At 43.7% G+C, this 17,832-nt stretch overlaps 1 protein-coding gene across 3 annotated transcripts in view; it reads right to left on the reverse strand.

The window, feature by feature from the left end:
* Positions 1–17,832, reverse strand: part of gulp1b (GULP PTB domain containing engulfment adaptor 1b) — a 77,415-nt gene that overhangs the window by 5,109 nt on the left and 54,474 nt on the right. The window contains exon 1 of one of the 3 annotated variants that reach the window (XM_065023420.1): positions 6,435–6,531. The exons of the other annotated variants lie outside the window; for them this stretch is intronic. The gene's annotated coding sequence lies outside the window, so the exon portion shown is untranslated. Of the gene's footprint in view, positions 1–6,434; positions 6,532–17,832 lie in introns of those variants that run through there. 3 annotated transcript variants of the gene reach the window in all.

The following is a 17,832-nucleotide window of genomic DNA, read 5'->3' on the forward strand; positions in this document are numbered from 1 at the left end:
ACTTTCCTTGGTGCCCCTATTTCCTAGTTAATTACAGTTACACGATTAATTACTTTGATCGCGTTAAACTAATTACAGGGAATCTTTCAAGTTGTCTGCACCCACTTCAAACTGCTTTTCAACCCAGACCTTAGAACCTCTCACATTTCCACCTAGAGACATGTGCACCCAACATGATCGTATTTATAATAATAATAATAATAATAATAGAATAATCGTATTCTTATTAATGATGATGATATTAATAATAATAATGTACACAATAATGATAATAATAATAATATTGGACACAATAATAATAATAATAATAAAGCTGTAACATGACTATTTAAATGTAATATACCAATACGGTCATTATTTCAATGGGTTTACATAAATGTAATATATTTCAATAGGTTTACATAAATGTAATACATTTCAATACGTTTACATAAATGTAATATATTTCAATGGGTTTACATAAATGTAATATATTTCAATGGGTTTACATAAATGTAATACATTTCAATAGGTTTACATAAATGTAATACATTTCAATAGGTTTACATAAATGTAATACATTTCAATAGGTTTACATAAATGTAATATATTTCAATGGGTTTACATAAATGTAATACATTTCAATAGGTTTACATAAATGTAATACATTTCAATAGGTTTACATAAATGTAATACATTTCAATAGGTTTACATAAATGTAATACATTTCAATAGGTTTACATAAATGTAATACATTTCAATGGGCTATTCTTCATCATTTCAAAAGGCTATTTTAATACATTGAAATATACATTTGAACCTGAATGTTTTAATCATAAAGTGCAAGTATGCACTCAATTCAATTTGGGGAATACAAATTCAATACTATTGAATTGAATTACAATTTCTCTTGGCAAAACATTAAGATCAAGAGTCATACATTATAGACTGCTGGCTTCTGGTCGCATCCGCGCTTCGGTCTGCAGGTTGTATAACTTTTTCATTACATTTCATTATAGTACAACGGTCTGATTTGTCTAATCTTAGCAATTTCCTCTTAGCTAGCTACATAGTCGTCGTTGTATCAAAGATAATTGCGTAATTATCGTATTTCGTCGTCTCCTATCTGTCCAACACGTTCACCGTCTACCGTAGCACTGTAGTACTATCACACTCAACTGAACGTCTTGATTAGTGTAGTGTTAGCTAGCTACATAACTAGCTACATAGTTGTCTCTGCTGTCTTCGTATCCAAGATAATTGTGTAGCTTAGAGTGTGGAGTCTTAGAGTGATAATTGCGTTATTATTGTATTTCGTCGCCCTCCTATCTGCCTAGCAGCTAGCATACGTTCACCGACTAAAGCACTGTAGTAACTATCACACTCAACCAACGACTTGATTAGTGTAGTATTAGATAGCTACATAGTTGTCTTTGCTGTCTTCGTATCCAAGATAATTGTGTAGTTTAGAGTGTGTAGTCTTAGAGTGATTATCTTAATTCACCGAGGTTAGCTAGCCAGCTATTTTGTCGTCCTTAACGTAGGAGACACTCCTAGCTAGCCAATAGCCAGCCAACGTCTACTGAATAGAACTTTCGCATTCCGGTCGCATTCCGCGTCGCTCCACAGGTAGTATCACTTTTTCACTTCATTTCATTACAGTCCCAACGGTGTGATTTGTTTGATCGTAGCTAGCTACATAGCTAGCTACATAGCCGTCTTTGTTTCAAAGATAATTGTGTAGTCTAGAGTGATTTTCTAGGTTAGCTAGCCAGCTATTGTCGTTCTCCTACGCAACGTAACGTAACCAACACTGCTAGCTAGCCAGCTAGCTCCCGATAAGCAGCATTGTAGAAACTTCACACTCAACGGTTCGACTTGATTAGGGTAGTGTCAACAACGCAGCTAGCCTACCCCAGCAGTACTCTATCATTTTAATCATTTTAGTCAATTAGATTCTTGCTACGTAAGTAACTTTCTGAACATTCGAGACGTGTAGTCCACTTGTCATTCCAATCTCCTCTGCATTAGCGTAGCCTCTTCTCTAGCCTGTCAACTATGTGTCTGTCTATCCCTGTTCTCTCCTCTCTGCACAGACCATACAAACGCTCCACACCGCATGGCCGCAGCCACCCTAAATCTGGTGGTCCCAGCGCTCTGCACGACCCACGTGGAGTTCCAGGTCTCCGGTAGCCTCTGGAATGCCGATCTGCGGCCAACAAGGCAGAGTTCATCTCAGCCTATGTCTCCCTCCAGTCCTCGACTTCTTGGCTCTGACGGAAACATGGATCACCACAGACAACACCGCTACTCCTACTGCTCTCTCTTCGTCCGCCCACGTGCTCTCGCACACCCCGAGAGCTTCTGGTCAGCGGGGTGGTGGCACCGGGATCCTCATCTCTCCCAAGTGGTCATTCTCTCTTTCTCCCCTTACCCATCTGTCTATCGCCTCCTTGAATTCCATGCTGTCACAGTTACCAGCCCTTTCAAGCTTAACATCCTTATCATTTATCGCCCTCCAGGTTCCACTCGGAGAGTTCATCAATGAGCTTGATGCCTTGATAAGCTCCTTTCCTGAGGACGGCTCACCTCTCACAGTTCTGGGCGACTTTAACCTCCCCACGTCTACCTTTGACTCATTCCTCTCTGCCTCCTTCTTTCCACTCCTCTCCTCTTTTGACCTCACCCTCTCACCTTCCCCCCTACTCACAAGGCAGGCAATACGCTCGACCTCATCTTTACTAGATGCTGTTCCTCCACTAACCTCACTGCAACTCCCCTCCAAGTCTCCGACCACTACCTTGTATCCTTTTCCCTCTCGCTCTCATCCAACACTTCCCACACTGCCCCTACCATGGTATCGCGCCGTCCCAACCTTGCTCTCTCTCCCCCGCTATCTCTCCTCTTCCATCCTATCATCTCTTCCCTCTGCTCAAACCTTCTCCAACCTATCTCCTGATTCTGCCTCCTCAACCCTCCTCTCCTCCCTTTCTGCATCCTTTGACTCTCTATGTCCCCTATCCTCCAGGCCGGCTCGGTCCTCCCCTCCCGCTCCGTGGCTCGACGACTCATTGCGAGCTCACAGAACAGGGCTCCGGGCAGCCGAGCGGAAATGGAGGAAAACTCCCATCTCCCTGCAGACCTGGCATCCTTTCACTCCCTCCTCTCTACATTTTCCTCCTCTGTCTCTGCTGCTAAAGCCACTTTCTACCACTCTAAATTCCAAGCATCTGCCTCTAACCCTAGGAAGCTCTTTGCCACCTTCTCCTCCCTCTTGAATCCTCCTCCCCTCCCCCCCCTCCCTCTCTGCAGATGACTTCGTCAACCATTTTGAAAAGAAGGTCGACACATCCGATCCTCGTTTGCTAAGTCAAACGACACCGCTGGTTCTGCTCACACTGCCCTACCCTGTGCTCTGACCTCTTTCTCCCCTCTCTCTCCAGATGACATCTCACGTCTTGTGACGGCCGGCCGATCATGCAACCTGCCCGCTTGACCCTATCCCCTCCTCTCTTCTCCAGACCATCTCCGGTGACCTTCTCCCTTACCTCACCTCGCTCATCAACTCATCCCTGACCGCTGGCTACGTCCCTCCCGTCTTCAAGAGAGCGAGAGTTGCACCCCTTCTGAAAAAACCTACACTCGATCCCTCCGATGTCAACAACTACAGACCAGTATCCCTTCTTTCTTTTCTCTCCAAAACTCTTGAACGTGCCGTCCTTGGCCAGCTCTCCCGCTATCTCTCTCAGAATGACCTTCTTGATCCAAATCAGTCAGGTTTCAAGACTAGTCATTCAACTGAGACTGCTCTTCTCTGTATCACGGAGCGCTCCGCACTGCTAAAGCTAACTCTCTCTCCTCTGCTCTCATCCTTCTAGACCTATCGGCTGCCTTGATACTGTGAACCATCAGATCCTCCTCTCCACCCTCTCCGAGTTGGGCATCTCCGGCGAGAAGCCCACGAATTATGAATGCGTCCTACCTGACAAATCGCTCCTACCAGGTGGCGTGGCGAGAACTGTCCAGTCTCTCACCACGTGCTCTCACCACTGGTGTCCCCAGGGCTCTGTTCTAGGCCCTCTCCTATTCTCGCTATACACCAAGTCACTTGGCTCTGTCATAACCTCACATGGTCTCTCCTATCATTGCTATGCAGACGACACACAATTAATCTTCTCCTTTCCCCCTTCTGATGACCAGGTGGCGAATCGCATCTCTGCATGTCTGGCAGACATATCAGTGTGGATGACGGATCATCACCTCAAGCTGAACCTCGGCAAGACGGAGCTGCTCTTCCTCCCGGGGAAGGACTGCCCGTTCCATGATCTCGCCATCACGGTTGACAACTCCATTGTGTCCTCGTCCCAGAGCGCTAAGAACCTTGGCGTGATCCTGGACAACACCCTGTCGTTCTCAAATAACATCAAGGCGGTGGCCCGTTCCTGTAGGTTCATGCTCTACAACATCCGCAGAGTTCGACCCTGCCTCACACAGGAAGCGCAGGTCCTAATCCAGGCACTTGTCATCTCCCGTCTGGATTACTGCAATGCTGTTGGCTGGGCTCCCTGCCTGTGCCATTAAACCCTACAACTCATCCAGAACGCCGCAGCCCGTCTGGTGTTCAACCTTCCCAAGTTCTCTCACGTCACCCCTTTCCTCCGCTCTCTCCACTGGCTTCCAGTTGAAGCTCGCATCCGCAAATGTAAAATCCGCACTACAAGACCATGGTGCTTGCCTACGGAGCTGTGAGGGGAACGGCACCTCACTACCTCCAGGCTCTGATCAGGCCCTACACCCAAACAAGGGCACTGCGTTCATCCACCTCTGGCCTGCTCGCCTCCCTACCACTGAGAAGTACAGTTCCCGCTCAGCCCAGTCAAAACTGTTCGCTGCTCTGGCCCCCAATGGTGGAACAAACTCCCTCACGACGCCAGGACAGCGGAGTCAATCACCACCTTCCGGAGACACCTGAAACCCCACCTCTTTAAGGAATACCTAGGATAGGATAAAGTAATCCTTCTCCCCCCCCTTTAAAAGACCTAGATGCACTATTGTAAAGTGGCTGTTCCACTGGATGTCATAAGGTGAAAGCACCAATTTGTAAGTCGCTCTGGATAAGAGCGTCTGCTAAATGACTTAAATGTAATGTAAATGTAAGACAACTTTTGCCCACAATCAATTCATGATTTCTGACAATTAATCACAATTAAATTATTTAATTGTGTACCCACCTAGAACACCAGCCTGGTCTCATAGACTAGCCGTAACATAGTAAATGTAAATCCGGAACACTAGAATGATATGTATTAGTATGATATGCTACGTTTTGTATGGTTACATAAGATAGATAGTTACTTAGGGCAATAACAAAAGTAGAGTGGTTGGTCGAGGTGGATGGGTAGGCATATAACATGACCGTCTAGAAACCCAAAGGATGTGAGTTCGAACCTCATTACGTACAACTTTAGCGTTTTAGCTAATTAGCAACTTTTCAACTACTTACTACTTTTTAGCTACTTTGCAACTACTTAGCATGTTAGCTAACCCTTCCCCAAACACTAACTTTAACCCTTTAACCTAACTCATGAACTTAACCCTGTCAAAGTCATGTGTATAGGTGGCAGGAGAGTTAAACGGAGTGTAAATGGAGTCTTTTAATATAAGTCCACTTAACATGCTCCAAACACTAAATACGTACATACAGAAACGAACATGGGTACGAGGACCCGTCGTGCACCTATACAACATAAAACAACACTTGACATAAAACATTCTCTGACAAAGACATGAGGGGAAACAGAGGGTTAAATACACAACAGGCAATGAATGGGATTGAAAACAGGTGTGTGGGAAGACAAGACAAAACCAATGGAAAATGAAAAAAATTGATCAATGATGGCTAGAAGACCGGTGACGTCGACCGCCGAGCACCGCCCGAACAAGGAGAGGCAACGACTTCGGTAGAAGTCGTGACAAACCCTAACCTTGATCCCTAACCCTAACCCCTAGCCTAGCTAACATCAGCCAGATAGTTAACATCAGCGAACTATATAGAATTTGTAGCATATCATACGTTTTGCAAATTTGTAACATATAGTACGTTTTGCAGGTTCGTAACATATAGTAAGTTTTGCAGGTTCGTAACATATAGTAAGTTTTGCAGGTTCGTAACATATAGTAAGTTTTGCAGGTTCGTAACATATAGTAAGTTTTGCAGGTTCGTAACATATTGTACAGTTTGCAAAATCACAACTTATAACACAAATTGTAATTTGTAACATACCATACAAAATGGGTGATGGACATCCACAATTGAATACATACTGCATGAAACATAACATATCATGCTAAATGGCATGTCTCAGATATAAATACAGAATAACACAAAATGCTCTGAGACCAGGTTGTGAATATCACTCCTTACAACATTGGCCCTATGACAAATATGAACTTACTTTAAGCTCTTTCTCTTTGTTGTGATGTTGTGAGGCTTCTTGTGTAATTCAACCGATGATCTGTAGTAGTCTGTAGGGCTGCACTGTATGTTCTACCTCTGTGTTAGATAAGGGAATGATAAGCATCTACTGTGGGACAACCTTTTGTGCCACAGCAAAGTGAAAGCAAGGTTCGGTTCAACATGGTCTGCCATGATTGAAAGTCATACACCCCTCCCTCCCCAAAACAGGGACTCCATGAGTGATGTGGCCACACCTATGAAGCTACTTTAGCGTGAGAGGAATATTTAGGTACAAGCCTGCATGTACAAGTTATCAGGCCACTCATTGTCATATTAAACAGAATAGAGAACAGACGATTTGATCCTGATTCAATAACCCTCACATCTATCCTCCAATTACAATGTATGGAACTCCATCACATGCTATTGCTTATGACGCTATAGTACTCACCCTAGCCTACTGTACTAGCCCACTTTATACAATAGGTGGGTCTAATACGGAATGTTTATTGGTTAAAACTGCATTCCAGACAGTGTCTATTCCACAAGTTACCACCGGCTAAATCTAGGACTTTAAAATGCCGATTTTCCATCTGACTGCCAATCCACTGTCTCATCAGCCCAGCCAGGCCATTTATTACCTTGATCTCCACTATAAAAACCACCTAGACACTATTTCTTTTAGACTAACATTTAGTTTTCAACAGTGGAGATTTGTATAAACCTTCTTGTCTGTCTCTCTGACATTTTCAACATTGTTTCAATATTCAAATTTGATCTCCAGCTGTCCCATAGTAATGAACAGGCAGCTTTTCTCAGCCAGTCGAAAACATGAATCAGCTTCATTTTTATGGATATACAGTGCTTTCAGAAAGTAATCAGAACCCTTGACTTTTTCCACATTTTGTTGCGTTAGTCTTATTCTTATTCTTTCTCCCCTTGTCTCCTCCTCTAGTTACAACAATTTGAGGTCACAGGATAGGTCAAAACAAATCTGTGCAGACCAATGACAGGAGATGAAGTAAGCCACAGAATATAATATGCACATTTTGCAGCCACTTTAATACACTTTTCCTGTGGCAATCCCAGCAGGAATCGACCCCCAAAACCCTGGCATTGCAAGCGCCATGCTCTACCTGCTGAGCCACAGAGGACCACATGTGATGTGAGATGATGTTTGTTTGGGTGGAGGAAACACAATCAGAAGTTGATGGGGATACAATCATAGGGAGACCGACAGACAGTCTGTCATCATACTATAGTCCAGGACTCGAGTGAGACTCCGGCTAGTATTTGTAAGGACAGGCTTCTGACCAACTATAGACTGAAGTCTGTTGACCAGTGACCACAATATCTTGAAAATATTGACTGGCCACGCCCGGTGCCCATTGCAAATGGCCTCCAAACTGTCACCAGAGCCCAGCTCTTCCATTTTCATCTGGTTGATTTGATCAACATGTAACCCCGGTCCTTGATGATGTTAAAACAACTCACCAGTGTAATGCTGTGCTGTAGGTTTTCTGACCAGCCACGACTGTAAACTGAAGGAAAAGCCTCACTATGTGGTCCATAATATTCCCCCTGAAAGGTTCTAAACGTCCTCACTAAATATCAAAGGGCTTGTTATGCTCTCCTGCTCCCCTGCCATTCTTCTAAATAAAGAAGTATACAGGGTAATAAGTCAATGTGCAGTAAGTAGCATATGTGTTGGTACAAAAACACAGAAAGAACCACTAGTCAGATCCTTGAACACATAAACATCCCTAATTGTCATGGGTGTGGTGGGAGCTAAGCAACCAGGAAGGCAGAGTTTTGTTTAGTGCTGACATCAGAGGGCTTAGTCACCATATGAGTGACAACATGATGTGAAGGCCCTTCAGAAGACACTCCCATCCGCATGCTAATGAGAATACAATCTGAAATGGGATGTTGGGATGTTGTCATCCTGGAATATAATAACACACTGTGTGCCTCATAACAGTGTTGACAAAGCTATACAGCTGTTCTTAAGCAGAATATGGGGTAGTTTTGAACACACACACACACACACACACACACACACACACACACACACACACACACACACACACACACACACACAGAGGAATTATCAAATGCAACTACTGCAATATAAAACATGCTTACTCCAGTCCTGTCTCTCTCCCATCTCTACACACTATAATCTATGACACTGATAAGACTCCATAATACTCCAGTCCTGTCTCTCTCCCATCTCTACACACTATAATCTATGGCACTGATAAGACTCCATAATACTCCAGTCCTGTCTCTCTCCCATCTCTACACACTATAATCTATGACACTGATAAGACTCCATAATACTCCAGTTCTGTCTCTCTCCCATCTCTACACACTATAATCTATGGCACTGATAAGACTCCATTACTCCAGTTGCTCCAGTTCTGTCTCTCTCCCATCTCTACACACTATAATCTATGGTGCAGTGATAAGACTCCATAATACTCCAGTTCTGTCTCTCTCCCATCTCTACACACTATAATCTATGGCACTGATAAGACTCCATAATACTCCAGTTCTGTCTCTCTCCCATCTCTACACACTATAATCTATGGCACTGATAAAATGTTGTAATAATCCAGTTCTGTTCTGAAATAGCTGCAAAACCTGGGCCCGATAAATCAGCTGGGCTTGACAATCTGGATCCTCTATTTCTGAAACTAAAATCCGCATTACATTGTCGCAACCCCTAAACCTGCCTGTTCAACCTCTCTTTCATATCATCTGAGATCCCCAAGGACTGGAAAGCTGCTGCGGTCATCCCCCTCTTCAAAGGGGAGACACCCTGGACCCAAACTGTTATAGACCTATATCCATCCTGCCCTGCCTATCTAAGGTCTTCCCAAGTCAACAAACAGGTCACTGACCATCTCGAATCCCACCGTACCTTCTCCGCTGTGCAATCTGGTTTCCGAGCTGTTCACGGATGCACCTCAGCCACGCTCAAGGTACTAAACGATATCAAACCAAGCCATCGATAAAAGACAGTACTGTGCAGCCGTCTTCATCGACCTGGCCAAGGCTTTCGACTGTGAATCACCATATTCTTATCGGCAGACTCAGTAGACTCGGTTTTTCTAATGACTGCCTTGCCTGGTTCACCAACTACTTTGCAGACAGAGTTCAGTGTGTCAAATCTGAGGGCATGTTGTCCGGTCCTCTGGCAGTCTCTAGTCTCTTCTGACGGGCCAATCGTTTCTCTGTATATACAGTGCCTTGCGAAAGTATTCGGCCCCCTTGAACTATGCAACCTTTGCCACATTTCAGGCTTCAAACATAAAGATATAAAACTGTATTTTTTGTGAAGAATCAACAACAAGTGGGACACAATCATGAAGTGGAACAGACATTTATTGGATATTTCAAACCTTTTTAACAAATCAAAAACTGAAAATTGGGCGTGCAAAATTATTCAGCCCCTTTACTTTCAGTGCAGCAAACTCTCTCCAGAAGTTCAGTGAGGATCTCTGAATGATCCAATGTTGACCTAAATGACTAATGATGATAAATACAATCCACCTGTGTGTAATCAAGTCTCCATAAATGCACCTGCACTGTGATAGTCTCAGAGGTCCGTTAAAAGCGCAGAGAGCATCATGAAGAACAAGGAACACACCAGGCAGGTCCGAGATACTGTTGTGAAGAAGTTTAAAGCCGGATTTGGATACAAAAGATTTCCCAAGCTTTAAAATCCCAAGGAGCACTGTGCAAGCATGATAATATTGAAATGGAAGGAGTATCAGACCACTGCAAATCTACCAAGACCTGGCCGTCCCTCTAAACTTTCCTCATACAAGGAAAAGACTGATCAGAGATGCAAACAAGAAAACCATGATCATGTCTGGATGAACTCTAGAGTGTCTACAGTGGGGTGGGAGACTCTGTCCCAAGGACAACAATCAGTCGCCATATTGCACAAATCTGGCCTTTATGGAAGAGTGGCAAGAAGAAAGCCATTTCTTAAAGATATCCATAAAAGTGTTGTTTAAAGTTTGCCACAGCCACCTGGGAGACACACCAAACATGTGGAAGAAGGTGCTCTGGTCTGAAACCAAAATTGAACTTTTTGGCAACAATGCAAAACGTTATGTTTGTATGCGTAAAAGTTCACATTTTGTAATCAATGTTGAACACACCATCCCCACTGTCAAACATGGTGGTGGCAGCATCATGGTTTGGGCCTGCTTTCCTTCAGCAGGGACAGGGAAGATGGTTCAAATTGATGGGAAGATAGATGGAGCCAAATACAGGACCATTCTGGAAGAAAACCTGATGGAGTCTGCAAATTTGAGACTGGGACGGAATTTGTCTTCCAACAAGACAATGATCCAAAACATAAAGGAAAATCTACAATGGAATGGTTCAAAAATAAACCATATCCAGGTGTTAGAATGGCCAGTCAAAGTCCCCAGACCTGAATCCAATCGAGAATCTGTGGAAAGAACTGAAAACTGCTGTTCAAATATCTTTCATCAACCTCATTGAGCTCACCTGTTTTGCAAGGAGGAATGGGAAAAATGTCAGTCAGATGTCCAAAACTGAGATCTTGTCAATGATCTCAAGGAGCTTACAGCTGTAATAGTCACAAAAAACAATTTGTAACACACTAAGTATTAAGTGTTAAGGGGGCTGAATAAAGGCCAGCACAAAAAAAATGAAATAAAAAAATTTTAATATTCTGTCTCTCACATCTTGAATTTTTCAGTTTTTGATTTGTTAAAAAAGTTTGAAATATCCAATAAATGTCGTTCCACTTCATGATTGTGTCCCACTTGTTGTTGATTCTTCACAAAAAAATACAGTTTTATATCTTTATGTTTGAAGCCTGAAATGTGGCAAAAGGTCGCAAAGTTCAAGGGGGCCGAATACTTTCGCAAGGCACTGTATACAGTGGGGAGAACAAGTATTTGATACACTGCCAATTTTTTTTTCCTGCTTACAAAGCATGTAGAGGTCTGTAATTTTTATCATAGGTACACTTCAACCGTGAGAGACGGAATCTAAAACAAAAATCCAGAAAATCACATTTTATGATTTTTAAGTAAGTAATTTGCATTTATTTGTTTTAGATTCCCTCTCTCACGGTTGAAGTGTACCTATGATAAAAAAAAATTACAGACCTCTACATGCTTTGTAAGTAGGAAAACATGCAAAATCAGCACTGTATCAAACACTTGTTCTCCCCACTGTACATGCCCGTCTTGTAAGGGTTTTCCTGTGGTGAAGTAGAGGAGGACCAAAACGCAGCGTGGTTATATTGATTCATGTTTAATAAAAACAGAAACATGAACACTACAAAACAATAAACGTGGAAAACCAAAAACAGCCCTATCTGGTGCAAAACACAGAGACAGGAACAATCACCCACAAACACACAGTGAAACCCAGGCTACCTAAGTATGATTCTCAGAGACAACTAATGACACCTGCCTCTGATTGAGAATCATACTAGGCCGAAACATAGAAATACCCCAAAACATAGAAAAACAAACAGACTGCCCACCCCAACTCACGCCCTGACCATACTAAATAATGACAAAACAAAGGAAATAAAGGTCAGAACGTGACACGTCTGAAGTTTGCCAATGAACATCTGAATGATTCAGAGGACAACTGGGTGAAAGTGTTGTGGTCAGATGAGACCAAAATGGAGCTCTTTGGCATCAACTCAACTCGCCGTGTTTGGAGGAGGAATGCTGCTGTTATGAATCCCTTTTGGCCCGGCAGTCTTCACCTGTCATAGGTGAACCATTCGAACATGTGGTGGTTGAATATGTTGGACCGTTACCGAAGACAAAATCGGGTAACCAGTTTCTGTTAACAATTATGTGTATGGCAACAAGATACCCCGAGGCCATTCCTCTGCGAAGGATTACTGCTCCGGTAGTGAGTAAGGCCTTAATTAAATTCTTCACGACATTCGGGTTACCTAAGGTGGTACAAAGTGATCAACATACCAATTTCCTATCCAAGCTCTACAAACAGGTGTTAAAATCCTTGTCAATTATACACCGCGCATATCACCCAGAGTCTCAGGGTGCGCTTGAACGATGGCATCAGACACGGAAGTCTATGCTACGTAAATATTGTTTGGACTTGGGATGAGGGAGTTCCTCTAGTTTTGTTTGCTGCTTGTGAAACTGTGCAAGGGTCCCTAGGTTTCAGCCCTGCTGAACTAGTGTTGGTCACACAGTGAGAGGTCCAATGAAAGTCCTTAAAGAACAGTTTTTGTCCCAAGAGCTGTGTACAGGAGATGAGAATGTGTTGAACTATGTTCGTCACTTTCGTGAGCGCCTACACCAAGCCTGTGCTCTCGCAAAGGAAGCTCTGTCTTCCTCACAGAGGAGCATGAAAAGACACTATGATAACCAGGCTGTTTCTCATCCACTACAGCCAGGTGACCAAGTACTGGTGTTATTGCCTGTTCCAGGATCTTCACTGTCAGCTCGTTTCTCTGGTCCTTATTTCATTGAAAATAAATTAAGTGAAACTGATTATGTGCTTCAAACTCCTGATAGAAAACGCCAATCTCGTGTGTGCCACACTAACATGTTGAAAGCATACCACACCCATCATCATCACCCAGTTAGATAGTTCAAAAACAGTGGCAAGTACTACTGTCTCCTCTGCTACTACTGCTATGATAGTGGACGGTCATATTGATGAAGTTGATGGAGATGGATTGGAGTTGCGCAATACTCAGAAGCAGTGTGTTAGATTGCTCAACTCAGAAGTACTGCTGTCTATCCAATCAGGTCTGGTTAATTTAACGGACGGACAGGCCGACGATATTGTGAGGCTACTACAGTTTTCCATGTCTCTTTAATGACGTTCCTACTCGCACAAACGTGTTGGAACATGACATTAATGTTGGAAATGCTACACCTTTCAAGCAACACCCATATCGTGTCAATGCTTCTAAGAGGAAGATAATGAGGGATGAAATGAAATATTTGTTAGAGAATGACCTGGCTATGCCAAGTTCCAGCCCTTGGAGTTCTCCTTGCATTCTGGTTCCTAAACCTGATGGTACGTCCAGGTTATGTACGGATTATCGAAAGGTAAATTCTGTCACAATGCCAGATTCGTTCCCGTTACCCAGACTGGACGACTGTATCGACACTGTTGGTACTGCTAAGTATGTAACTAAGTTGGACCTCTTAAAAGGTTACTGGCAGGTTCCGTTAACCTCACGTGCTTCTGAGATTTCTGCCTTTGTGACCCCAGACAACTTCCTACAGTACTCAGTCATGGCTTTTGGGATGCGGAATGCACCAGCCACTTTCCAACGACTGGTTAACTCCGTATTAGCTGGTGTTCCCAATTGTAGTGCCTACCTTGATGATCTAGTAATTCATTCGTCTGAGTAGTCAAATCAATCTCTAAGGGTAGTATGTGAACGTTTGGCAGCTGCTTCTCTAACCCTGAACTTGGCAAAGTGCGAGTTTGGGAAGGATACTGTTACCTATCTCGGTAAAGAGGTCGGCCATGGACAGGTGCGCCCTGTTGATGCCAAGGTTTTGGCTATAACTGCATTCCCCGCAGCTACCACCAGACGAGAGCTACTCAGCTTTTTAGGGATGGTTGGCTCCTACCGTAGTTTCTGTCAAAATTTCTCTGCGGTAGTTGCTCCATTAACCTATTTGCTCAGTCCAGCTAGAGCTTATGAGTGGTCCCATGATTGTAAGATAGCTTTTGAATCTACTAAAGCACTCTTATGTAATACCCCTGTACTTGTTGCTCCAGATTTTGAACAACCGTTTAAACTTATTTTTCACATAAATTTAACAAATGTCAAAAAAACTATGCGACAATTGAACAAGAAGCTCTTGCTTTGTTGTTATCTCTACAACACTTTGAAGTGTATATTGGTTCCAGTGCCCTACCAGTAAACGTATATACTGATCATAACCACTCACTCCAGTTAGAGGGTGCATTATCAGGTATTGGAGCGTGAAGAGATGACGCACAACAACAGTTTCTACCACGAAACCATGATTCCAATAACCTCCGTGGTCGAAATAACTATAAAGTACGTCGCCATCAAAACGATTACTGCTACAATCGACCTGTTCACTACGTTCCTGCACCCAACCCACACAAAGGACGATCAAAACGTAGACCAATGTTCTCCAGAAGTTCCACTACGTGAAGAACTAAAGCGAGAAACATTTGAGAAAAGTGTAAAAGATAAGTCACAAGGACTAGACGGGGAATTACCGGACACCAGGTCCGCAGGAATTAACACCCATAGCAAGGACGTTAAAGTTCTAATTTCTCCGACACTCACTCGAGACCCTATCCAGGGCCCGCTTGATCAAGAAACAAGCCCCCGGGCTTTGTCTATAGACTCTGATACAAAGGTTGCGAAGAAAAAGGTCAACCGCTTCGTTAAAGCCAAGCCCACTCAAAATCGGAAAAGTCGATCTGCTTCCACCTTGAATAGAATTGACAAATCACGTCGTTGCGAACGACCACTCCACTTTGTGGGGAATATGTCCACTAAACACGAATCGAAACGCCCTGGAAACAGTCCTGGAGGACTGCTTAACTTGTCATGCGCTAATTGATTCGGGTGCAACAATATCACTCATCTTTCAAACATTGTTTGATGATTTAAAAAGGGCTTTGAAGCCAACTAAACATTGGTTAAAAGTGGAACGATGCAACACTACACTTCGAGGGGTCACTCAGACTACCTCGCCTCTTACATTGAGAGTCATGCTGAAACTACACTTCAAGGACGTATCGCTCGTCCACCCTGTGTATGTTACCAGCCTCGAAACTGTACCCCTGCTACTTGGAGCAGACTTGATGGATCGGTTACTCCCATTGATGGATTGGAAAACCAACCAGGTATGGTCACAGGCCACAGTGCCTTCTCCACCGACCGCACTGTCTCCCCCTAACGCTAGCTGAAACGCAGTCATTCACGAGGGGTATCTGTCGAAAGCACCCCTTGGGAAAAAGACGTTTAGAAAACACTTGGTGCAGAATCCGATCCAAGGAGATATTACGATATCTCAACACATTCCATCAGCCAATCTGATTGACAATTCTTGACATGATTTTGAGCCAGCTGTCTCTGTGAATGAGCAACTTCCCTCCTCCTTGCAGTCGTGCAATACGGTAGTTGAGGTGAACTTCTCTTTCCTTTCGGACACTTCCGCAAACACTGTGGCTGTCTCAGCAAGAAAAACATTGATGCGCAGAGTATACTCTGCTTCCGATGACACACCTTACGCTTTGTGGGGGACTGTCAACCCTTACAATGACACTAATGGCGTCAGTCCAGCAACCGACCCGATGACTCCCACTGGTGAAACACTTTGCGACATCACAGACCGATATCCTCCTCTCAGTTCGGAGGTACTGAAGAGGTTGCCACACGCGGACGCGGTGGTGACTGACAGACCTCCACAGCCACCGAGGATGTTGAAGCACAAACACCAGGAGATTTGGTTGAAACGTTACAGCCACTCTCTTAATAACGCGGCCACTGACAACTCGTACATAGGGTCCGAACTTTACATTTGCGCCTCGGATACCAACACCACCCGCTGGTTGGGAGGTCCCGAGACACAAAGGGGGGGAATAGTAGCCCAGACCCATGATGAGCCTTATCGAGGCCGGTGGGGGGTCGAGACTACGGATAACACCGTACGAGGCCGCCAGAGCATAAATCAAATCTAGTTGTAAACTCCCATTTAAGAACAGTGAGAAGCAGACAGGCCCCTAGACGGGGATTATTTTAGAACACATCTAAGATAGTACTGAGGTGTATCACACTGGTCTCCAAAACAAATGGCAACAATAATCCTTCCTTGCCATGTGTAGTAGTCACTACAAGACAACTAGTAAAATGCTCTAATCATGTATTCCTGTAGGATAACATTTCAGAATAAATCGGTAGGACAACTGGACCCCTTGAGTACCAGTACCAATACCACAGTCAGTCCAGCAACACTCAGTAAGAGGATTAGTAACCTCACAAGTTAAATTGCTTTTGATAACAGCGACATAGGAATCACTCAGAGGGCAACACGCGGAAGGGAATCTCCATTGCACTCTTCCAATGGTTACACACGCCACTAATAAATATAACCCTCCATTCAGGAGAAAAGTTATTAGGAGTCATGAACCAGGATCACACCACGTACGACTGGTATAATACTTAAAGAGTACTTCCGTCATGAGGTTAGCTCCTCCGTGGATAACATAGCTATGAAGTATGCTTCTTCATACCTACCGCCACTACAATAGTGGAAGACAGTGACTGGTAGTAAAACCCCTACAGACTCCCTCAACACCAATTCTGACTGACCTCCAGGCATTGACTTGAAAATTACCTGACAACGTCAGACTCATTCTGAACAAGTTGTAATCTTCCAGTGTACTTGGTTTGCTTCCCTTGACATGTGTCCTTGCGTAAGCATAAACACACATGCACAACGGAACATCCAATTAGGATTTATGCTAGGATCACTTAAGGGTCTGAGCAAAATACCAGCCTTATTAAAGTTGAACATTTATTTTGAGGCCTTTAACTCTGCAGCTACAGCACTCACCAGTTTTCTTCTCAGAAGTTCATAGGTCATCCCTGTAGACTGCCCAAAACTAGTGCCTTGCAGCTGTATACTTATCATATAGTTATCATCTTAGGATGGTACCCTAAGCAACACCCTGCAAATTAGGAAAGCCCTAGATATGACATTAGACAATGCCATGATAGGGTTATTTTACCAAGACCATGGACGTAGATAGAATACAGTCCAATTAGACGATTAAGGGGGCAGAACTATATTTTGTTTTGTTTATGTTTTCATTTAATTTAGTTTCATTTTCTTCGGCACGTAGAAAGTGATAGAGCCATAAACAACTTCCCCATACAACCATCAGTTAGTGCCACAACGCCGCTCATTTGGGAGGAAATGTTATGATATATTTCATGAGTGTGTGTGTGTTGTTAACATCTGCCTAAGTTACTGCCCAGATCTTCCAGTCTGGACGACGGGTCCAGCGGACTTCTTCATTTGCAGACACCCTACCCGGGTCGACCACCAGATGGGGACCACAACGATGGTCCACAACCAGGACAACCCACGGTCATTTTTATGTTGGTTTGCAACATGCAGGTTAATCGCAAGATTGAATCCAACATGGGGGGACTGTCATGACGTTGGCCTGGGGAGTAGGTTTATGACAGTCATAAATACCTCTTCCCTCCTTGTTCCTCTATCTACCCTACTGATGTTACATTTGAAAACCCCTTGGTTAACATAGAGATTCTGGGAACATCAGGAGGTGGGGGGAAATGAACTATATTCTGGTAATCCGACCAATTGAACATATGCGGT

The sequence above is a fragment of the Oncorhynchus nerka genome, linkage group LG2 (genome assembly GCF_034236695.1).
Source record: "Oncorhynchus nerka isolate Pitt River linkage group LG2, Oner_Uvic_2.0, whole genome shotgun sequence".
Taxonomy (NCBI): Eukaryota; Metazoa; Chordata; class Actinopteri; order Salmoniformes; family Salmonidae; genus Oncorhynchus; species Oncorhynchus nerka.